The following is a 22,396-nucleotide window of genomic DNA, read 5'->3' as shown; positions in this document are numbered from 1 at the left end:
GTTCATCAAACACAACGTGTGTTCAACAATTGTTGATGTTAGTACATGACAGACACCTGTGGATGGGGAATAAAATCCCCATAGACCAAATGTTGATCTGGAGGATCACGAGATTACCATACCAAGGGTGGAATGTAGAAAATCCTATAGATTCACAAGCTCATGCAATGTACTAAAGCACATGACTCGAATATACTTCTACTTGATTTAGCGGAAGCCAATAGATTGATGAAAACAATAATCGACAAGAGGAAGATAATCAAATACACATAACACAATAAATATCATGGGAAAGTCACATCACAAAACCCCACTATATGTATTGCATATATCAGAAATCCAAGATGATAATACAGTGCTTATTCTCACGAGAACAATCCCAACACTTAGTATAATCAATCTCTAGCTCACAAGAAAGCTCTTGGCCAACACTTAGCCAATTCTCCAACTCTCCAAGCCCCTATTTCCTTGCGTAATTCCTATGGCTGATTAGCCCATATTAATGGGAAACTAGTGCATCCAAAACTGCGCAATCCCTTCAAGGTTCAGTTCCTGATTGCATGCATGATCTATACAACTCAGTAAATCATACAATTGATAGTACATTGTCCCTGCACTTTAGTCTCGACTGAGTATTTCTCAGAATCAACATGCATGAGTTTCTGATGAGGGAATCTTCAGTTAATTGGAGTAGCACTAGTTAATGCATTAGTGCACCAACTGACTATTAACTCACTATTAGTTCCTCAAATAGTTTGGAACTAATTTAACTAAAATTAACTCAGTAAACTGAGTTATCTAATTACAACTCACAATTAACTCATCCTAGACCCCTATAATATAGGGAGAACATATACATGACTTCAGAAAGACTTCCAACTCAAAATTCCTAAGCTAATTAAGTTAATTAAACTTAATTAACTATTTACAAGTTGCTATGAGAATAGAATTTGATTTTAATTCTCAGTTTAATTCAAGGACAAATTAAACTGGAATTTCTTGTTGCCATTTCTCAACACGGAACCCTGCAAAGGAGTTTGTTGAGAAGGACCAGGACTGTGCCTTGGCAGAAAGCATGAAGCAGAAGTATGGATTGGTAAAAGGCAACAGGAGCTACGACATAAATTCTATCAACAACCGAGTAGTCCGCTTCGTGACACATATTCTGGATGACAAGATTATGAGGAAGTGCCACATAAATGAAGTACCTGCACCAGTAGTGGCTTTAGCGACGTAATGTGCAAATGGAGTCCAGTATAACTAGGTTGTGTATTTATGCAAGGAATTACTGGATGATTTTCGCGAGGTATAGGAGAATGATACATCTTTCCATTATGCCTAGTTACTATTGATCATTTCTATGTTGACATGGAAGGAAATGGAGGATACACAGTTTCCTCCCATAGAAAAAGATGTATGTGAGGCCGCGAGCAGGGAAAATTTTAAGGATGATAGTTTATCTTAAATTTTAAAAAACTTGGTGAATATTATTAGTCCCTAATATGAAATTTGTAAACTATTTAATGACATTTTCCCGGGATGGGGTCCCTTGGGTCAATTTTGGGGTTAAAATAACCCATGTATTGATGTATTTTTTGTAACTGATATAAAGTCTCCACAATTTGTGGATGCAGAGCGTGTAGATGGTTAGGGGTCAAAAGGGTTTTAGCCCTTTGTGTATGTAAAGTTTAAGTCACCCATGGTTCGTAGACCATGGGATTGTATGTAAAAGGCTATAAATAGGTGTTAAATTCTTAGAGAGTCTAAGGCATGTCTTGTTCACCTCACTCTCATAATAAAAAAATTATCATTAAAAAATTATAATTAAATAAATCAAATCTTTAGAATTAGGAGTTAGTTCCTCAAACTAGGGAGTTTAGTTAGGATGAGAGATTCTCTCCAACTAGTTCTCTTAAATTAGTGTGTTGTTGAGATATTTTCTCAACCATAGTGTCCAAGATAGACGTACTATCTTGATACCAACTTCCTCATGTATTTATTTGTACTATTATCGTTATTTGTACATTGGATTGATTAATAATGAGAATGTGAGGAATGCTGTAAGGTTGAGGCCTTTTCTGCCATGTCTGGTTTCTATATTTCTGAGTGTTTATTTTATGTGTGTTACTTTCCTTCATGTGGTATCGGAGCTTAGAATGATTCTGTGGTAATTTTTCATGGGATGTGGAGAACTCAAATCTCATGGTGGTAATTTTGGTGCGCACTCTCTTTTTCAAATTGTATGGTTAAAGAAAGTAATGCTAGAGCAAGGATGAGAAAGCAGTGTGAACGCTAGAGTGAGCGTGGAACCTGTGAGATTGGTGAAGGAAGCACTGACTAGTAAGAGTATTAAATTGTTGTATAAAGCATTGGACTGTGTAAAGCAAACTAGCGTGTAAGTAGCGGTGAAGTTGTGTAGCACCAAACATTTTTTTTATTATAATACTGTGCATAGTGGAGGATGATTAAAGAGTGTTGCATAGAGTAGGAGTGATGTCTGCTGTAAGAATCACTTTTGGGTAGCAGGACTATGTTAATACCATACTTCTCAACTGCGGTCGACAGCATTGCCCTGGTAAAGAACTGGGGACGAACTTGGGCAGTCGTCTGAGGGGATTCGATGGAGGCAAGATTGACAGCACTGTTGCCATCGACCCAAGATGAAATGAGCTCTAAGTTCTTTGAATGCGAAGTGGATTTAAGGCCTGATTTCTCTGAATTCGAAGTGATTTGTTCCTGAATACCGAGACTTAGAGTGTTCAACCACCAATACCCATAAGAGGATGACCCGTCGAGCTCCTTAGTGAGCTGTTGATGCAAAAGGAAGCTAGCCCTTGCAAGAGAGGATATCGGGCTGTAGTCACACCAATCTAAGGCCAGGAAACTCCTCGCCTTGCCCTAGGCCGCACATGCTATACCAGATAGTATGTGTTACCTCTCCTCCATTAATCGAGCCCGCGTCTTCCTATAGACCCTTCCTTTTCTATAGAGGATAATGAAAAGCACAACTATTACAATAGCTACACATGCTCCTGCTACTAGCCCTCCAATCATAGCTTTTCGATTATGCTTTTCACAACCCCTTGGATCAATACAAACCCATTTATGCAATTTCCTTGTACAACATCCCAAATATAGTCTCTAGTGCAGAAACACCTGGATCTGCTGGATTCCATTGGATTAGGTGAGAAAGCAGAGTTCTTATCACAATCTGCCTGAGTTTTATAGGAAGGCTCGAACGGTGCAGTCCACTGTATTTCTACTCCATAGTTCCACTGCCTCGGAGACAAGGCTGGATTGAAATTGAGGACACTCGTGTAAGCCCTGCATCCAGTGGAGTGTGCCCTTATGTTGTGAGAAGAGGTAGAACTACCTGCTGTAAATGTACAACAGATACCATCATTACTACATGCCATCGCTGCTCTGGTTTCATTAATATATGCATGACACGAACTGGTTGAGCTACAGTTCAAGGGCGATGTCAGTATTATAGGATCGCAATTCAAGAGCATAATCATGTTGGTACTTGTAATATTGAAAGGCAAGCTCTAATTCAACTGCAGTCCCTGGTTATTCATATTTTGAGTCTGGAAAGAATTGTTAATTAGAGGTGAAGGTTGAATAACCAGTCTCATGGTGGGTGGATCGATACTAACGATTTTATAATCAAGCAAAAGGATCCATCATCAAACGCATTGGATCTAATACCTGCAGCATGCAAGTCAAAGGTAAAAGAAATAAACAAATTCGTAAGTCAACCCATGAAGTTTACGTTTGAAGCTTTTAACATGGGCACTTTTTTTTATTATATTACTTCATCGGTGAAAAGTGTAAACTCATATTTCTGGGAAAGTTTGCTTTTTTTCTCCATGAGAAATAAGGTGTGTTTTTAATGTACACAACATTTGAGCTTTGGAAAACAATTCACTTATAAAGTGATTTCATAAATTGTTTGAAGTAAAGTGAATCTTTTGCAATGGAGTGATAAGGTATAAGTTGTAATGTGGAGAAATAAGGTGCGGAGAGATAAGGAGTATATTTTGTAATTTTGGAGTTATAAATATTTTTGTATTTGGAGTGATAAGTGAATTCTTTTTTAGAGAAATTCATTGTTGTACTCCAAAGTAATTTTTTACTTTGAGAGCGATTGAGTTAGTGTAGGCAGTTTTTAGAAGACAATTTGCTTACAAGTGTGACATTCTCACTGAGAAGTTTACACTACAAAGTTGTGACATTGAAGAATGATGTACTCCAATAATTAATAAAATCATAATTTTTTGTGATGATTGTGTCCTAGATCTGCCCAAAATTGAATAAGGGGATCTTAGGTACACCGTGTGTAATGAATGCATGTGCATGACTTGTGTTCAAATGATCTCTTTGTATTATGCTTAAACAACTACATGCACATAAGCAAGCTTAAGTATAAGAATGCTTAATCAAGCTCTTGTAATCAAGCTTAAGTACACATGCACAAAGCGTCACATCATCAACTTGATAAGATGATCTTCCAAGAAAGCACATTTCACATCATGTAATCAAAGAAATCAGGTTAAGGATGCTACAAAATTAAGAATTTCAAGCCAAGACAACATCAACATCATCAACACTTTTTGTATCACTTGAAAATACACATTTTTTAACTGAATTGTATGGGTGCATTCTTGGTTGTAACCGACACCCTAATTTGAATTGTTAAGGTGAATACATTAATTCAAGTAAGTCTTCAACTGAGTCATCAAGATTGAACTTGTCATTTGTCTCTTGGGTGCATTCTCGACAGTGTTCGACACCCTTCCTTTTTTATTTCAGCACACATTCAAGAAAGCACAAAGTGTCATTAATCAATCAAGCAAGTTCAAGAAAGTCATCTAGCAAGAAACCATCATCAAAAAAGTGTAAATTCTAGTGAGCATCAAATCAAGACAATGTTTAACGCAAGTGTAATAAACAACAAAGCAAGTGAACGTGTCATTCAAACAACAAAGAAAGTGAGCGTGTCATTCAAACAACCAAGCAAGCGAGCGTGTCAAAATATCTCTACAAAAAACAAGCTAGTGTGAAGTTGATTGAAGCATTCCCAAAGTGTGAGTGAAGCATTCAAGCAAAGTGGTCGTCATCAAGCGAGCGTGAAATCCAAAGTTCAAGCAACCAAGTTATAAAACTCTAGCAAGTATTTAAAGCATCAACAATAAGCAGCAGTGCAAGAAAGCTTGAATTCAAAGTGAGCAAGTTCACTCGGAGAAAAGCATTCAGTTATTAAAGATTCTTAACAATTTGATCCTCTCAATTGTTGAAGACGTGGTGCAAATCAATAAATCAACTCTTGTTGATATTTCAATGAATCTACAACATGCACATGAAATGATTGAGTTTCTTCAACTGGAGTCGCAACTTCAAAGAGATGAGTTGCAACAGAAGAGTGATGTTTCCAATTCTTTCATATGTACAGATGAATATAAAGATGTTGATTCCAAGTCATTGATCCAACCAAATTCAAGTGTTGAAGTGGTCTCTGATCCAGTTCAACTTTCTTCCAAACCAATCATCAAGCCATGGGAAGAAACCCAAAGTCACAGAAATCAATGAGGCTTAGTATATGTCAAAGATGATGCCAAATTTCATATCCCAGATTATTCACAACCCATTAAGTTTGTCAGTGTAGGGTTTATTGCACAAATCACATCGGCTAGTTTTGAGAAAGTTGAAGACAAACAACAATACATACAAACTGAAGTTGTAGTCAAACCAAAATGCCTTCATTGTTAAAGAACTAGTCATCTAGAAGATCAGTGTTTTGATCTCCATCCTTGTCACCATTGTGGCAAGTCAAATCATTCATCAGCACAATGCAGCAAACAACAACAATAAACCAGATTGAAGATAAATTATTCATGGATTGATCCCTGGGAATGGTCATCCATGGTCAGAAGATTGTATAAGTTTTACAATCGAATTCACTCACACATATTGCAGCCAATAGTAAAAATAAATATGGTACTATCGTGAAGTTTAATGGGGGAGTACACCAGTGAAACACTCCTACACCTAAAGGGGGGGAGTTCAGAAATAATTTGAAGAAAATTGTCTCTCCTTTCAGCTGACAAAGGGGGGAAAATGTCAATGAAATTGACAGTGGTTGTCAGACTAAAAGTCTCGACAACATCAACAAAGCATCCAGTAGGTATTTTCATTAGCAAGTGAGCATAAAAAAAATTCGCCAGTGGACGATCAACAACAAAGTCAGCTGTGAGCAGTTTTCAAACAAAAAAAGCAATAGCGAGTCATTTTTCAATGTCATCAGCCAGTGGGCGTTCTCTATATTTTGTCAGTGGACAAATGATGTTGATTGCTAGCAAAGGACAGATGGATCCTTTTGCAGCTTGGCACATGATGGAGTTGTCAAGCAACATCCAAAGATGAATCAGACATGCAGCTGACTCATGGTCTCTTCATATTAGAGTTTCTTCAGCATCCAACTTTGGTGATTTTTCAGGAAAATGTTTTTTGAGGATCAACTTGAGAACTTGGAAGAGGGTTCCTTGTTCTTATTTTGGATTTATCATTGGGGGGGGGGGGGGGGGGGGGGGGGGGAATGTTAGCCTCACTCTCATAATAAAAAAATTATAGATCAAAAATTATAATTAAATAAATCAAATCTTGAGAATTAGGAATTAGTTCCTCAAACTAGGGAGTTTAGTTAGGATGAGAGGTTCTCTCCAACTAGTTCTCCTAGATTAGTGTGTTGTTGAGATATTTTCCCAACCATAGTGTCCAAGATAGATGTACTATCTTGAGACCAACTTCTTCATGTATTTATTTGTACTACTATCATTCTTTGTACATTGGATTGATTAATAATGAGAAAGTGAGGAATGTTGTAAGGCCGAGGCCTTTTCCACCATCTCTGGTTTCTATATTTTTGAGTGTTTATTTTGTTGAGTTTATTTTATGTGTGTTAGTTTCCTTCATATATATGGGTAAGAATATATGGAGTCTTAGAGTGATAGCACATAAAAGTGGGTCAAATCAGAGAGAAAGGCTCTGCAGCTGAGTGCATAGAGGCTTAGGTAGAGTCCGCAGCTAAGTGCGTGAACCCCTACAGTTGAGTGCACATGGTAGTTTTGAGTCTGTAAACCTGAACTCAAGATCAATAAAGAAGATTATTGAAGAATTCTTGTGTATATATGTTTGTTTCTGTTTACTTCTATTTACAATATATGAGGTGGATGGATAATGTGTCTATGAAATATTGATCTAATGATGCGCGATTCACTTGAATAAGTCTTAATAAATGTACGCAATGCATGTTAAGTACTTTCACGAAGACTGGGATAAAATTTGTTATGCTTATTAAATACTTAAAGTAGATCTGCATGAGCTCTGATCTAGGGTTGTTTTTTGGTGCGTGTAAGTGGATGAATAGATTGTTAAGGGTCTACAAAGATCGATTGTGGACCTTCACGAAGGTCTGAGAGCTGTTTTAACAAAGTGTAGTACCGAGCCCTAAGGGATTATATATTTGTGCGAAGGCAGGTCTAAGGCACTAAAAGACATCACACTTATCTCTAGGTGTATAAAGTTGGTTCCAACATCCCTCCATACTACTTTGGGTGAGACTGTAGCTTGCGCTACGTGAGTTGTTGTCGAAAGGGCCAATAGTGTAGGTTTTTGTTGGTTGGCGCAACTAACTTTGAACCTGGGTCAGGACCTCTAAGCCAACAAATGGTTCTGTGTCTGGGACCGGCATATGCTTAACGAGATGTATGATGTCACATCACTCGAATCCGACCAAGAAGGAAATTGAAAAGTGGTTGGACAGAAAGATTCACGAATTCGTGGCACAGGAAAATAGGAATTTGCGCCTATCAAAGGAACAGTGGTTGTATAGATATTTGTATACGAAAATTCATGAAATTTTCTTCTGCACCTTCACGATCAAATTATATGAGTAGTTAGATAAGTTGGAAGACTGCCAAGGGAGGTGGAAGCTTGATAGTCCAATATTGTGGACTCCATAGCTAGTGCAACAACTGGAAGCTTCTGTAGATAACATCGTGTGGGCTATTGATCACTGGCTCGATCAAATTATAGGAGGATTTGTTATAGAATTTGGAGTTGATACCTTAGTCAGCTACAATGAAGTGGAGCGGAGATTTTTCAAGGGATCGCGAGGTAAGTACTTAAGATCTTTGAATACATAGATTAAGATGTTGTTGTGTGAAAAATAGTTTATTCCATTGCCTTGATGTTTGGATCTACATGAAGTGGATGAATATTTAGAAATCGTGAAGGATCAGGATCAGAGTATAGTCCTTTGACTGGACCTGTTGTTAGTGACGACTAAGGGGTGGAATGAACTCCGTCGTGAAGTGTTGTTCAGTTAATAACCTAGGGAATACATCACCCATCCACTCCACCTCTTCCTCCACCTCCACCACATACACCTTTTCCCACACCTCCACCACCACCATCTGCCATGGAGAACATGATGAAGCTGCCAATATTTAAAGGCATAGGGAGTGAGGATACATAATAGTTCTGGTTTGTTGCAGATGTTGTGTGACAACGCAGTAGATTACTGATGAAAACATAAAGAAGGCTTAGTTGGTTACTGCTCTACAGGATCGCGCATTGACTTGGTATATTAAGTATTGTTCTGATCAACCTCTTGCATCGCTAGCAGATATTAAGTCGGTGTTGAACAAGGAGTTTAGTAAGCCTAAGTCTAACTCACAGTCAGTAGTTTGATTTAAGGAAATCACGATGAGGATTGATGAGATGCCTTGGGAATTATATCAAAGGTTTAAATGTGTGATTCGAGAAGCTAACATGCAGCTCATAGATGGTCAGCATCGCAAAAGGTTTATAGCATCGCTTCTGCCCCATCTGAGAATTTCCTTGTCGCAACAGAAGATAGGAACTCAGGAACAAGCATTGGAAATCGTAATGAGATTGCATGTGATGCCCATTCAGGATGTGACATTGGGGGTGTAGCATATTCACTCCTAGTTATAGAGCCTCTGCTTAGAATTGTATAGTTTGAAGAAAAGCAAGGAGACTAAACCAGAGGTGCGCGCATAAGTCTGGCGTCTGAAGTGTAAGAGCTAGGGACATGATAAATACCATTGTCCTGTATTCGTGAATTATATTACAGGAGGGCGGCCAATCCCCCTAAAGCTGCAAGCCCCAACAGGGTCAAGCATGGGGGCTGCACTATAGTGCACTATTTGTCAAGTTGCTAGAAAACACACAATGAATAATTGTCATTTTCTTCAAAATTTCATTCAGAAACCACAACAATTGTTCTGTGACTTTTGTAAATCTATGGGCCATGATGAGTGCCACTGTCGCAACTATGAATTGATGATGGAAAGAACACTTACGTACTGGAGCAAGAAGAGACTCAGCCTCTAGATCAAGGCGCCGAAGGAGCACGTGGAGGTTATCAAGGAAGAGGACGAGGCCGCGGAGGAGCAGGACTTGGTATAGGTTGCAGACAGGTTATTTTCTATAACTATGGAATGCCAGGGAACTATGCATGGGAGTGTTAGAATCATACACGCCCATCATGTCAATACTGCAGCCAGTTTGACCACAATATAGAAGAATGCCCAGTGCTGATAGCTAAGATGCAGGAGAAGAAGGCACAACCTTAACAACCTATGTAGAACTTACAAATGATGAGATTTGAGCCCCACGAGGAAGATCATAATGTGAATATAGTGTTGAGGAGTGGAATAAAAACTGGCACTGATAAGGGAAAATAGCCTGAAGAGGATGAATGGGTCCGCAAGGCCCCATAAAAGGAGGTTTGTTTTGATTTAGAGCATGCTAAGGAAAATTTTATGGAAGCCAAGAAGAGCTTCACTAAGGCCTCCACCTTAGGAAGCTAGAACAATGTGCAAGAAACTAGCATGCCTACAGAGGTTGATCCCTCTGTTCTTATCAAGTTCTTGGAGACCTGCATGAAACTGTTGCACGATATAAAAGTTGTGAAAGGCCTGCAAGAGTTAATAAACAAATGTACCAGCAAAGAGATGTCCTGGATGGACACAATGTAGTTAGAAATTTTTTTAAACATAAGGCAAGAACAAGGCGCAAGATGAGGCTCATCGCGCAGATAGGAGAATATGAGATGGACCAGGTCATTTTGGATCTGTGGTCTGACACGAACGTTTTTCCTAAATATAGATGGGAAAGAATGGGAAGACCTATGCTACAGTGGTCTCTGATTTAGCTCAGAATGGCGAACTAGCAGAAGATCATCCCTAAGGGATGATTATATGGAGTAACTGTTGCTATCAAAGGTGCGAACACGATGGTTGATTTTGAGGTGATAGAAATCGTTGATGACATTAATCCATACCTTGTGCTCCTAGGAATTGATTGGGCCATTGACATGAATGGGGTCATCAATTTGAAGAAGAGGACAATGTCATTTGAGAGAAAATCACTTCGGGTGTAGTCTCGTTGGACCCTGTAGAAGGGTCATGCTACACTGAACCAGTCCGCTACTATGAAGAAAGTGAAGATGAACTGGATTAGATCTACAAAATAACAGTGCGAGATCAAGACTGGATCAATCTGATGGCAGTGGATGGATTTCATGGGACCAAGAGATTTCTTGCACCTCTGATTTAGATGAAGAGTTGTAGCATTGGCAGAATTGGCTGCTTGAAGTATCTACACTGTGTTGTAACATGATGACTAAATCGTTGTGCTGCGTTTCATCAGAGGTAAGGAACTTACCTTGTAGCTATAGCTACACTTCTTGAATCTAGAGCTGCTTGACCTTCCAACCCAGTGCCGGCAATGCACTTCTCGAGTCGAAAAAGTGGAACTGCTTGATGCTGCATATTAGAACCCATTAGAGCGTGATTCGCATCATTATGTTTGAGAAAAGGAATAAGGGAAACTCCAACAGAAAAATATTGGAAAGGAAAAATACTTCTGAAATGGATTTGTTCCCATGCAATAACTATAAATTCTTGTCGGTATCGAGCTGGAGTTATGATGGTTTAACTGACGTGGATAAGTTTTTGGATGTGTTTGAGCATGAATTCCCTGCGCATCATCACTTCCAAGCATTAGATTTGGCACTACACGCTACACCCGCACGATGGTGGGGTGCGCAAAAGGATAGTTTTGATGGATGGCGGGATTACAGAAGAATGATGAGGTTACGGTTTGGGCATCCTAGTACTAGAATGACTGAGAACTATGATGGGAGGGATGATCCGAGTGATCACATAGTGAAATGGACTAAAGCTTATGGAATAGAGCCACAACCAAAGCGTGTACACTTATTCTGCCATACTTTGGACACAACTCCTATGAACTGATATTTGGAAACAGAGCTCTGCAATGGCACTGCGAAGTGGGATATATTGAGAGAAGGATTCTTGTTGACCTTAAACTTTGAGGATGACTTCGCGAACATTGATGATGCACTGCAAGAAATCAAGGCGATTATCTTCAGAACACCACAAGAACCTCTAGAATGGGTGTAGCTAGATTGGAGGACCCAGTTGCGCCATGCACTAGAATGTTATAATGTGATTGCTGAAGAGGAGGATGATGACCCAAGGAATATTAATATTCCAAAGGTAGAGGGGTATCGTGAAGTTAAAGGTCCACAAATAGAGAACCCAGACATCATCGTGCTATTGAAGACAAAGCAAGTCAACATTGGTACTGAAGTAGAACCAAAGTTTGCAAAGATTGGAGATTATTGGGATGATGCCATTATGGATAAAGTCACTGAGTTACTCCACGAATACCAGGATCTTTTTCCTACCAAGATTTTGGACCTGAAGGGCATAATAGGTGACTTTGGTGTTATGAATATTACTTTGAAGCTGGACGTGAAGCCTATTAAGCAGGGGCCATATCTTCTTAATCCCAAATAAAAGGAAAAGGTTTGTCAGGAGTTGGATAAGATATTGGAGGCGAGCATCATATAACCTATGGAGGAATCTGATTGGGTAAGCCCGATGGTGGTTTAGGAGAAGAAACAGAAGTGTGAAGTAAGGATTTGCACAGATCTGAGGAAGCTTAATGGTTCCTGTGTCCATGACCCATTCCTAACACCATTTATAGATGAAGTATTAGACAATGTTGGAGAGCAAGAGGCTTACTCGTTCATTGATGTATTTTCTGGGTACCATCAGATCAAGATCGTGCCAGAGGATAGGAGAAAAATAACCTCTGCAATGGAATGGGGTTGTTTCCAGTATACTATGATGCCATTTGGACTCAAGAATGCACCTGCGATATTCTCTCGCATAGTTATAACAGTGTTTAAGGAATTCATTCATAAGTTCTTGGAATTATACTTTGTTTATTGGACGGTGTTTGGATTAGTGAAGTGCCATGTAGAATGTCTACACCTCATGCTGGATACGTGTCGCAAATACTAGATCGCGTTGAATCTAAGGAAATGCTTATTCTATGTTCCATTTGGGATCTTTCAAGGCCACATGGTATGCAAGCAAGGATTGATGGTGGATCCTACAAAGATTGCGGTGATAGTAAATTATGAGGCCCCAGGGAGCATTAAGCAGCTGTGTGTGACGTTGGGACATACAAGATATTACAGGAAGTTCATCAAGGCTTATGCTTAGATTATCATGCCCATGGAGAAATTTCTGAAGAAGGACACCACATTATATTGGAATGAAGAATGTCAGCACAGTTTGGATGTATTGAAAGAGAACATGATCACCGTGCTGATCTTGGTCTTCCCTGATTAGAAGAAGGAATTCAATGTACATGTCGATGCCTCTTGCATTGTGTTGGGTGCATTGCTAACATAGGATGGTGAGGGAGAAATGGACCATCCTATAACCTTTGCGAGTAGGAAATTATCGAAGCTGAGAGGAATTACTCAATGACGGAGCATGAAGGGTTGGCTATGGTGTACACGCTTCAAAAGTTCAGGCACTATTTGTTGGGAAGACATTTCAAAATGTACACAGATCATTCTGCCTTGAAATACCTGGTCAATAAGCCTGTGTTGGGGGGGAAGATCTGCAGATGGTTGCTACTATTCTAGGAGTATGACTTTGAGGTAATTGTGAAGCTAGGGAGGTTAAATGTAGGACCTGACCATCTATCGCAAATCGAAACCAGAGAGGAGCCTACTAATTTGGAGGAAGGGTTGCCAGATGCGCAACTCTTTGCAGTACGTGTAGTAGATAATAATTTTGATGATATCATCCACTTTTTGACTACGAGGATGGCTCCAGAAGGGTATACGAGTCAGTAAAAGAAGGAATTAGTAGTGCACGCAACATAATTTTCAGTGATTGTGGGACATCTATATAAGATGGGTGCCGACGACATATTGCGAAGATATGTGCTAGATTTTGAGAGGGATAGCATTCTCACTGAAGCTCATGGAGGAGCTATGGGAGAACATTATGCAGGAAAGGCGACTGCGCAGAATATTTTCCGCACAGGTTTATGGTGGCCTACATTGCATAAATATTTCAAGGCGTATTGTAGGCCATGCAATTCATGTCAAAGAAATAGTAGACCATCACAGAGGGATGAGTTTCCACTAAATCCCCAAGTATCCTTGTAGCCATTTGAAAAATGGGTGATTGATTTCATTGGACCAATTCAGCCCCCAGGGAAGAAAACTGGTGTGCACTATATCATCACCGCGACAGAAATATCTAACCAGATGGGCAGAGGCATAACTGGTTAAGGATTATACAAGGGCTAAAAACAATGGATTTTTTGTTTGAGTATGTCTTAACCAGATTTGGCTGCCTGAAGGTGTTGATGAGTGATCAAGGAACACACTTCCTAAATGAGACGATCAATGCGTTAATGGAATAATTCCAAGTCTACCATCAGAAGAGCACTTTGTATCATCCACATGCTAATGGAACAATTGAGGCCTTTAATAAGATTTTGGAGAATACACTGACAAATATTTGCAATGCGTAGTGAAATGAATGGGATGTGCACGTACCTGCAATGTTATGGGCTTACATGACTACTTGTAAAAAGCTAACAAGGTAGCCACCTTTTAGATTGGTATATTGTGTAGAAGCTATAATGCCAATGGAATATATTGTGCCTAGTCTACACATAGTGGCACTGACGAATATGGCGGATCATGAGGCCTTGGAGAAACGTCTCGCATAGCTGATGGAGCTCGAAGAGGATATATTTTTGGTTGGATTTCATCAACAAGTACAAAAGGAATGTGGAAAAGCATGGCATGATCGACACATCAAGCTTTGTACATTCAAGGTAAATGATCTAGTTTTGTTATATGATAGTAAATTCACTAAGTTTCCAGGGAAATTTCAGATGCATTGCCTAGGGCCATATATTATCAAAGAAATTATAGATGGACACGCAGTTTAGCTCGCAAAGCTGAATGGAGAACCTTTTCCGGGAAGAGTGAATGGAAGATGATTAAATCTATATATAGGGGATCCTTCACAATGACTACATGGTAGAAGGACAGTCTTAGTGGATTGGGAAGTTGCAAGGGAGCACAAGACTATAAACTACACTGCCAGGTTCAGAGGACTATGTAGTAGGCGGGCTTCATAGAAAATGGTGAAGCTGCAACATATGGAACTAAGCAGAGGGAGCTGTGCCACAGAGGGAGGTGTCACGTAGCATAGCAGAAAAGTGACCATTGGAGTCACTGTTCATGACTTGACATCCAGAAGATGGTTAAGAGAAGCGGACTGGTGGTATTTAAGGCAAAAATATTTGAAGATTTTCCGCCAAAGTAACATTAATTGTCAAAATTTGGGGGGAATGGTCAAATTTGAATTCAAAACCCCCTATAAATTCAGCATGTCAGCCCAATAGAGAACACTTTGCACCCTTAGAGTTGTTATTGAAATTTGTTGTCTGTCAATGAGCTGAGAATTTTGGGAGGAATTCTTTGCCCACATAGACATTTCTCTGGAAGCCTGTGAGTTTTTTATGGAGAGGATGACTGCCACCAACCCTGCCAAAGCCGTGAGTTTGGAAGCCACTATATCCGATGCTCCAGGACCAAAAATCTCCAGTGTTGAAGCTACGCCTGTGGTGCCCATGGCGCCGAGGTCGCTAAGGCCAAAACAATCCATGGTGAAAGAAAAGAAACTTGTAGCACAGGGAAAGAAGAAAAAGTTGGTGTAGGTACACACTTCCCCAAGGAAGCATACCGTGACACCAACATAGAAGAAAGACAAGCAACCAGCAAAAGGAAAACAAAATGTTGTAGAGTTGGAGGCGGAAGACGTCCAAGGAACAGAAGACGTTGACACCGAAGGAGAAAAAACTATAAAAACATTGCCTAGGTATATCCCTTTGAGAAAGGGAAAGGCGAAGATCACTAAAGACCCAGACTCAGAAATATTCACAACCTCCATGCCCCTGTTACCTAAGAAGGTTCCATTTGAAAGTCTGCGACTCGTGTGAGTCCCACTATTGAAGATGGAGGATTGGGACCTCATGAATCACGCTAAGTTCCCTCACTTAGCGACTGACAAATACATGAAGAGAGTGTACTATGAAGAAATAGGTGTCACCGTGCTAGAAGCAGAGGAATGGGTCCGTGGTGTTGAGCAATCAGGATTTCTCAACTTTCTATGGGTGCCACATTACCACCACACCCTCTATTAACACAATTTTCATATGCCAATTGCTCACTTTGGTGCATGTGGGTGTTTATGGCTAGGAGGGCATATCCCCATAACTAACATGTTGATTCACAGGATTACGCATCTGCCTCAGGAAGGTCTAAACCCAACCAAGGAGTTTGGCAGAAAACGGGGGAAAAGGACCTCGCAAAGAGAATGAAGAAAGAGTTTGAACTTGTGAAAAAGTCACGTGGGTATTCCATTTTGTCCATCTCAGAAATCGTAGTTCAATTGGCCGCACAGATATTGGCCAGCAAGGTGACGAGGAAATGCCGTGTGGATGAAGTTCCGGTGCTCATAGGGTCTCTAGCAGCTTAGTGTGTGAAAGATGTATTGTTCAATTAGTCAAGGTACCTATCCCAAGAATTCCTCGCAAGTTGCTGTGAGGCCCAAGATGAAACCAAGCTCTTTCATTATGTTTGGTTGTTTCTCTCCATTGTGTTGGTTGTGTGGGAACTGCTAGAGGATGGCGAATTTCCTCCATTGGAAGAAGGATTACCAGAAGCATTATAGTTTGCATCTCTATGGGGTACAAAGGACCGCACGTGAATCACAGAGACAAAGATTTTTTGGGTCTTGATGGAAGAAAGTATCTGCAAGGCAGTTAACCAATGCCCAAGGTTGTCCCTAACCTTGTACACGCAATTGTTAGCCTACACAACATTCAAGGTTGATTTCCACTGAGTACATATCCATGCACAAAAGGATCCAGCACAGAAGTGGCATGACTTTCCCTATTTGGTAATAGAGACCGATGTGCAGGAGGTAGCAGCGCGATGGCCAATAGAGTGGTGTGCTCCTTTAGATCTAGTTGCTGGGCCAAGCATGAGTGTTAAGAGTGCTACCATGAAGAAGAGGAAGGAGGTAGCTAAGCAAGATGCATAGAACTTGGCTACGTAGAAAAAGAAGGATGCTACAGAGAAGGTTCAGGTTGAGAAGGAACGCGCTGCTAAGGAAACGTTAGAGGAGGAGCAACATGAGACACAGAAAGGTGAAAAGTCACCTTCGTCAAAAACTGAAACCAAAGAGCTTACAGGGCAAGGCAACGGAGGTGAGGAAGGGCAGTGCACCCCCTTCATTATGAAAAGGTGAGAATTGGAACAACAAGCTGGATCGAGGAAGAAGTAGAAGGCTCAGAAAACACAGGTTGATCCCATGGTGCTCACAAAGAGCGATCTAGATGAAATTGGTGATAAATTCAGGGACGCCACAATAGAAGTACTGCAATAGTTGGAGTAGCAATACATACAAACATTGGGAGGAGTCCAGAAGGATCTACGGGAGTTGCAACTCCAAGCAACCAAGATCCAAGCAAATGATGCCGGGAGCGGCGCAGCAGGAAATTCAGCGCGAGGTCAAAGTACAGGCACGAAGATAATTCTGTGGCTGTCGTAGGATGTGCAAGTCTTCCCCTTGCCTACAAGTTTAGCCTACACTAACCCTGGGGAACAATGGGCCCTCCTTGATGGAGTCCCGAAGACGGGCCTAAACCTTGTCGTGATTCAACTACAGTCATTGAATGCATTATTACAAGGAGTTGTGGAAGAGCTTCGTATCCAGGAACAACGAGCACTCAGTGTTGTCAGCGAAATCAAGGTTAATAATCAGCAGTTGTTCATTGAGAAGATGTAGGTTCTGTAGGAAAAGGAGGTGCTCTAGGCACATAGTTCATGACTAGATTCAGTAGTTGCAAAGACATGCCAAATAATGTCTAAGCTTCATATTCCCAAGGATGCACAACCAGAAGCGAATATTAGAAAATTAGATGTTGGTGTGCACGAGGCTAAAGATGAGTTTAATTAAGTTCAATTTATACTCAACATGAAGATAACCGAGCTACAATTGAATATGCAGCCCACAACTCTGCCGGAGGTCTGGGAGCAGCGCAGAGCCACAATCAAGGAAGGACTGGCTACTTTGGATGCCACAGTTGCAGACTACATAGTAGTATTTGAGAAAGCCATGGAGTTGGTCACAAATTTGTAGGAAGATCCAAACCTGTAGACACTGAATACAAAGATCAGGGAGCTACAGTGGCAGTATGATGAAGTTAGGGCAACGATGCGATCAATCGCACCAGCGCAGCGCCTTGCAAAATTGTAGGATGAGAAGAAGCTCCTCGCAAAAGTAGAGGAAACACAAAAAAGGAGGCCTTGCTTAAGGACAGGCTGGAGCCTTGGTTAGAGGAGGCTTATCAAGTAATGACCACTATTCAGGATAAGCTAAAGGGATTGTAGCAGATGCAATAGACAATGAGGCTGGTTGCAGAAGGACCAGCTACAGAGAAGTTACTTGAGGAGGTGAAGCAGGTAGCCACTCAGAGCACTTCCGAAGTTACCGTGATTTAGGTGGAGCTGGGGGAACTTCGCAACAAGATCGCCATGCCAGCCAAGTGAATCGAGGGCGAGTCACGACCTTTATGTTGGGGGCCTGTTGGGATGGGGTCCCCTCGGTTAGTTTTAGGGTTAAAATAACCCAAGTATTGATGTATTTTTTGTAAATGATGTAAAGTCTCTGTAGTTTGTGGATGCGGAGTGCGTAGATGGTTAGGAGTCAAAATGGTTTTAGCCCTTTGTGTATGTAAAGTTTGAGTCGGTTTTGAGATCTACCAATGGTCAGCGGACCATGGGATTGTATGTAAAAGGGTATAAATAGGTGTGTCTTAGAGAGTCTAAGGCATGTCTATGGGTAAGAATCGATGGAGTCTTAGAGTGATAGCGCAGAAAAGTGGGTCAGATCGGAGAGAAAGGGTCTGTAGCTGAGTGCGCAAAGGCCTAGGTAGAGTGCATAGCTAAGTGCATGGACCCATGCAGTTGTGTGCGCAGGATAGTTTTGAGTCTGTAAACCTGAACTGAAGATCAATAAAGAAGATTATTGAAGAATTCATGTGTATATCTGTTTATTTTTGTTCACTTCTGTTTACAATATATGTTGTGGATGGATAATGTGTTTATGAAATATTGATCTAATGATGTGAAATTCACTTGAATCAGTCTCAATAAATGTATGCAATGCAAGTTATGTACTTTTGTGAAGACTGGGATAAAATCTATTATGTTTATTAAATACTTAAGGTAGATCTACGTGAGCTCTGATCTAGGGTTGTTTTTTGGTGCACGTAAGTGGATGAATAGACTATTAAGGGTTCATAAAGACCGATCATGGACCTTCGCGAAGGTTTGAAGGCTATTTTAATAGAGTGTTGTACCGAGCCCTAAGGGCTTATAGATCTATGCGAAGGCATGCCTAAGGCACTAAAAGACATCACACTGATCTTTGGGTGCGGAAACTTGGTTCCATCGTCCCCCCCATATTGCTTCGGGTGAGACTGCAGCCTGTGCTACACCGATTGTTTTCCGAAAAGGCCTGTACTGTAGGGTTTTGTTGGTTGGTGAAACTGACTATGAACCTAGATCAAGACCCCCTAAGCCAACACATTTTTGTAGAAAAAATTAGATTTTTAATTATTTTATACTAGTCTATATAATGTTTTGGAAACCTTTAAGGTAAACTAATCTTATACTATAAAATTTGGGCGAATCGTTTTTGGAAAAAATGGAAATTAGAGAATCGTTTTTTTTGGAAAAAGCATGGAAAATTAGTCTACATGTGAATATTAGCCCCTAAATTTTTCCTTGGCCGTGAGGTATGCTTCGCTATGGCATACCACTCAACTATCGTGTGCACAGGGAAACAAGATTTTTTTTATGCTATACCCGATGGATATACATATGCTCGTAAACCGGTATCCATGCCTCTTGCCAAGTTTATACAAATAGTACATTTCTGTGGCGAGGTTCAAGGAGGATTTTCATAGATTGTACATATAGGCATGCAAAGACACGAAGAAGAAATGGCATTCATTACCATGTATGGTCAAAGAGGATTATGTACTAGAAGTAGTGCAGACATGGCTTGTAGATTGGATGACTCTGCTAGAGGAAGCAAGAGACAATGCAACATAAGAAGAAGAGCTAGACACTTCACACCATGGTGAAGGCGGTGGAAAAGAAAAGGAGAAGGAGTCAGAGGAAGAGGAAGAAGAACACCATGAAGAATAACATCATGATGAAGAGGATCCTCAAGGAGGCGAGGATATGATGAAGTAGACAGAGAAGGAAAAAACAGAGAAATATGCCACAAAGAAAAGGAAGAGCCAAGGCGAAGCTTCCACCAAGGCCAAAAAAAAGCATAAGGTGGATAAGTCAAAGGAGCTCACACCAATGGTTCTCACTAAGGGAGACTTGGACCAAATTGGAGACAAGGTTTAGGAGATCACAGCGGAATCTTGGAACAAGGTGGAAGATCACTACGACGAGCTTATCACAGGTGTGTAGGAAAGGATCATGGAGTTTAAGATTTCAGAATTATCAATTAGACGACCTTCAAAGACATATGAAAGGATTATAGAAGGAAGGCCAATCGTGCCTACCCTTGCAACAAGGCTGACACAAATACCTACATGGGCTCTATAATTCTAGTCAGCCAAAATTCAGCAACAGACCAAGGAGCGGACTCACATAAACATGAACATTGTAGCAATGCTACTGCAAAAGTTACATAAGATACATGAAGAGATTACAGAGTAACTAAAGCTAAGGGAAGAGTGCACATCGCAGCTCAACATATAGGTGAAAAAGGAGTATGCTGCACTGTTACAGAAGCTTGACCAAAAAATACAAGAGAGAGATCAAATAGAAAAATAATATCAGCAGATGAAGGACATAATAGAAACAAAATGCAAAGGAATTTCGAACATGGAGGTTTGTAAAGAGGAATCAGTAGAAGAAATGGTCACAAAGCACAACCTTGAAATCAAGGAGAAAAAAGACAAAGTTTCCATGATATAGTTTAAATACGAAGTCAAAATCAATGAGCTACAATTGAAGCTACAACCAACTGCGATGCAGGATGTAAGAGACTAGAGGGAGGATGACCTAAAGTTAGTTATGGTTAGCATCTACACAACATTGGCGAACTACAATAAACTACTAGACGAGAGTATGAATATTTGGAATTCACTGCAAGAAGATCCAAATGTTCAGAAACTATAGGACGAGATGCAATAAAAGCAGCAATAGTTAGAGGAAAGTTGATCAGTTGTGAAGACATTGCCTATATTGCATAAGCCTGCGAAGATCAATGAAGCGAAGGTGCTGTAGAAGAGGAACAAAGAGCTGAAGAGGAAAGAGCAAACATTGATAGAAAGAAATCAACCTTTGTAGGACGGGGCCTTTCAACTCTCAAAGATAGTAAATGAGAAGCTTTAGGAGTTTTGACAGAAGGAGGAAACATTGCTACAGAAGGCTGCACAGCATGTAATAAAAGCATTGTTGGAGGAAGTATGTCACGAGGATGAACATATGACAAAAGTGCTCCAACAGTTCAACCAGGCCTATAACAACATTGTAGAAAATATCAGAGGCACAACAACTAAGTGACTCAGGACGATTCAAAGATGAGTGTTGGGGGGTTGTTGGGCCTAACTTGGCCAAATTTTGGGAAAGGAAAATGAGTTTTATGGAGCATTCAATAAAATATGCCGTAGAGTACGAAGTGGACCATGTAGCAGAGCGTTGAAGCGTGATGAAGACGACACAACAAAGTCACCACGAAGAATAGGGGCTTCATGGCGAAGCCCCTTCCTTTTTGTAAAAACGTATAATATTGTATAAGTTGATGGTTTTGGACCATACTCCCTTGTATTTTCGAAACCATGGTATCAGGTCCATGGTAATGTAGCGATGTAATCCCTCATGTAATAGTATATATATGGATGAATAATAAAGAAGGAAGCCAATCAAGTATTGATCGGAAATTTTTGTTTATATTCTATTGATCTGAGAAGGGCGAGGCTTTGTAACTGTGTGCATGGAGACCTGGGTCTACAGCTTAGTGCGTAGACCATCTGTAGCTTAGTGCACAGATACCCTGGAGCTGTGTGCATAGGGAAGAATTGTTTGTTGTACAAATTTCTATATTATAAGCAATATTTCTTGTGGACGTAGTCCCACATTGGGATGAACCATGGTAAAATCTGTGTCTCATGTGTTTATTTGCTTAATATCTACACTTTATTTAAGTACTGTGAAGTTTATGGATGCTTATGATATGTTTAAGTGATGAAAGTAATTATGTGAAGTAACATATATGTGGGAAGTACTCAATGAATGAAAAGTAGTTTATAAGTAGTAAATCATAAAGAAAACACAAAAGTGCCACATTGTAACATCCCTCAGGCTGCAGAAACTAGATTTTTCAACCTCCCATAATCATTTCGGTGAGATTGCGGTCTTCTTGTAGGTCGTTATAGAGAGGGCTAGTGGTTGAGGGTTTTGTTTGTGTGTAGTAAACTCTGAACCCAGGTTAGCCCAACCTAATCCAACATCCGGGAAGGGACAATGTTTCCATATAAGGAGCACCAATATTTCCAAAAGAAGGAAAAGGATCGGGATTCCCATAAGAGGGGCTTCCTTAATTGGTAGACTCAGGAACTATTGCCATTAGTCTCAACCTAAGATCTACTAAGGAGTATTTCAATAGGGAGGATGTTATTTCATGGTCAATTAATTAATTTTAGAAATTAAAGACACAAACAAAAACAAAGAGGGATAACTAGGCAAAAGGGTTTACCAAGCAACCATGAACTGGAATATACACCTTGGCGAACCAAGGACTTAACATACGACAACCAATCTCCCAAAATGTTGTGTTTGGTGTATCATGGTATACAA

The sequence above is a fragment of the Pinus tabuliformis genome, chromosome J (assembly GCF_031772625.1).
Source record: "Pinus tabuliformis cultivar Carrire ecotype Pingquan chromosome J, CPIR1, whole genome shotgun sequence".
Classification (NCBI taxonomy): Eukaryota; Viridiplantae; Streptophyta; class Pinopsida; order Pinales; family Pinaceae; genus Pinus; species Pinus tabuliformis.
Note: the sequence above shows the minus strand (reverse complement) of the source record.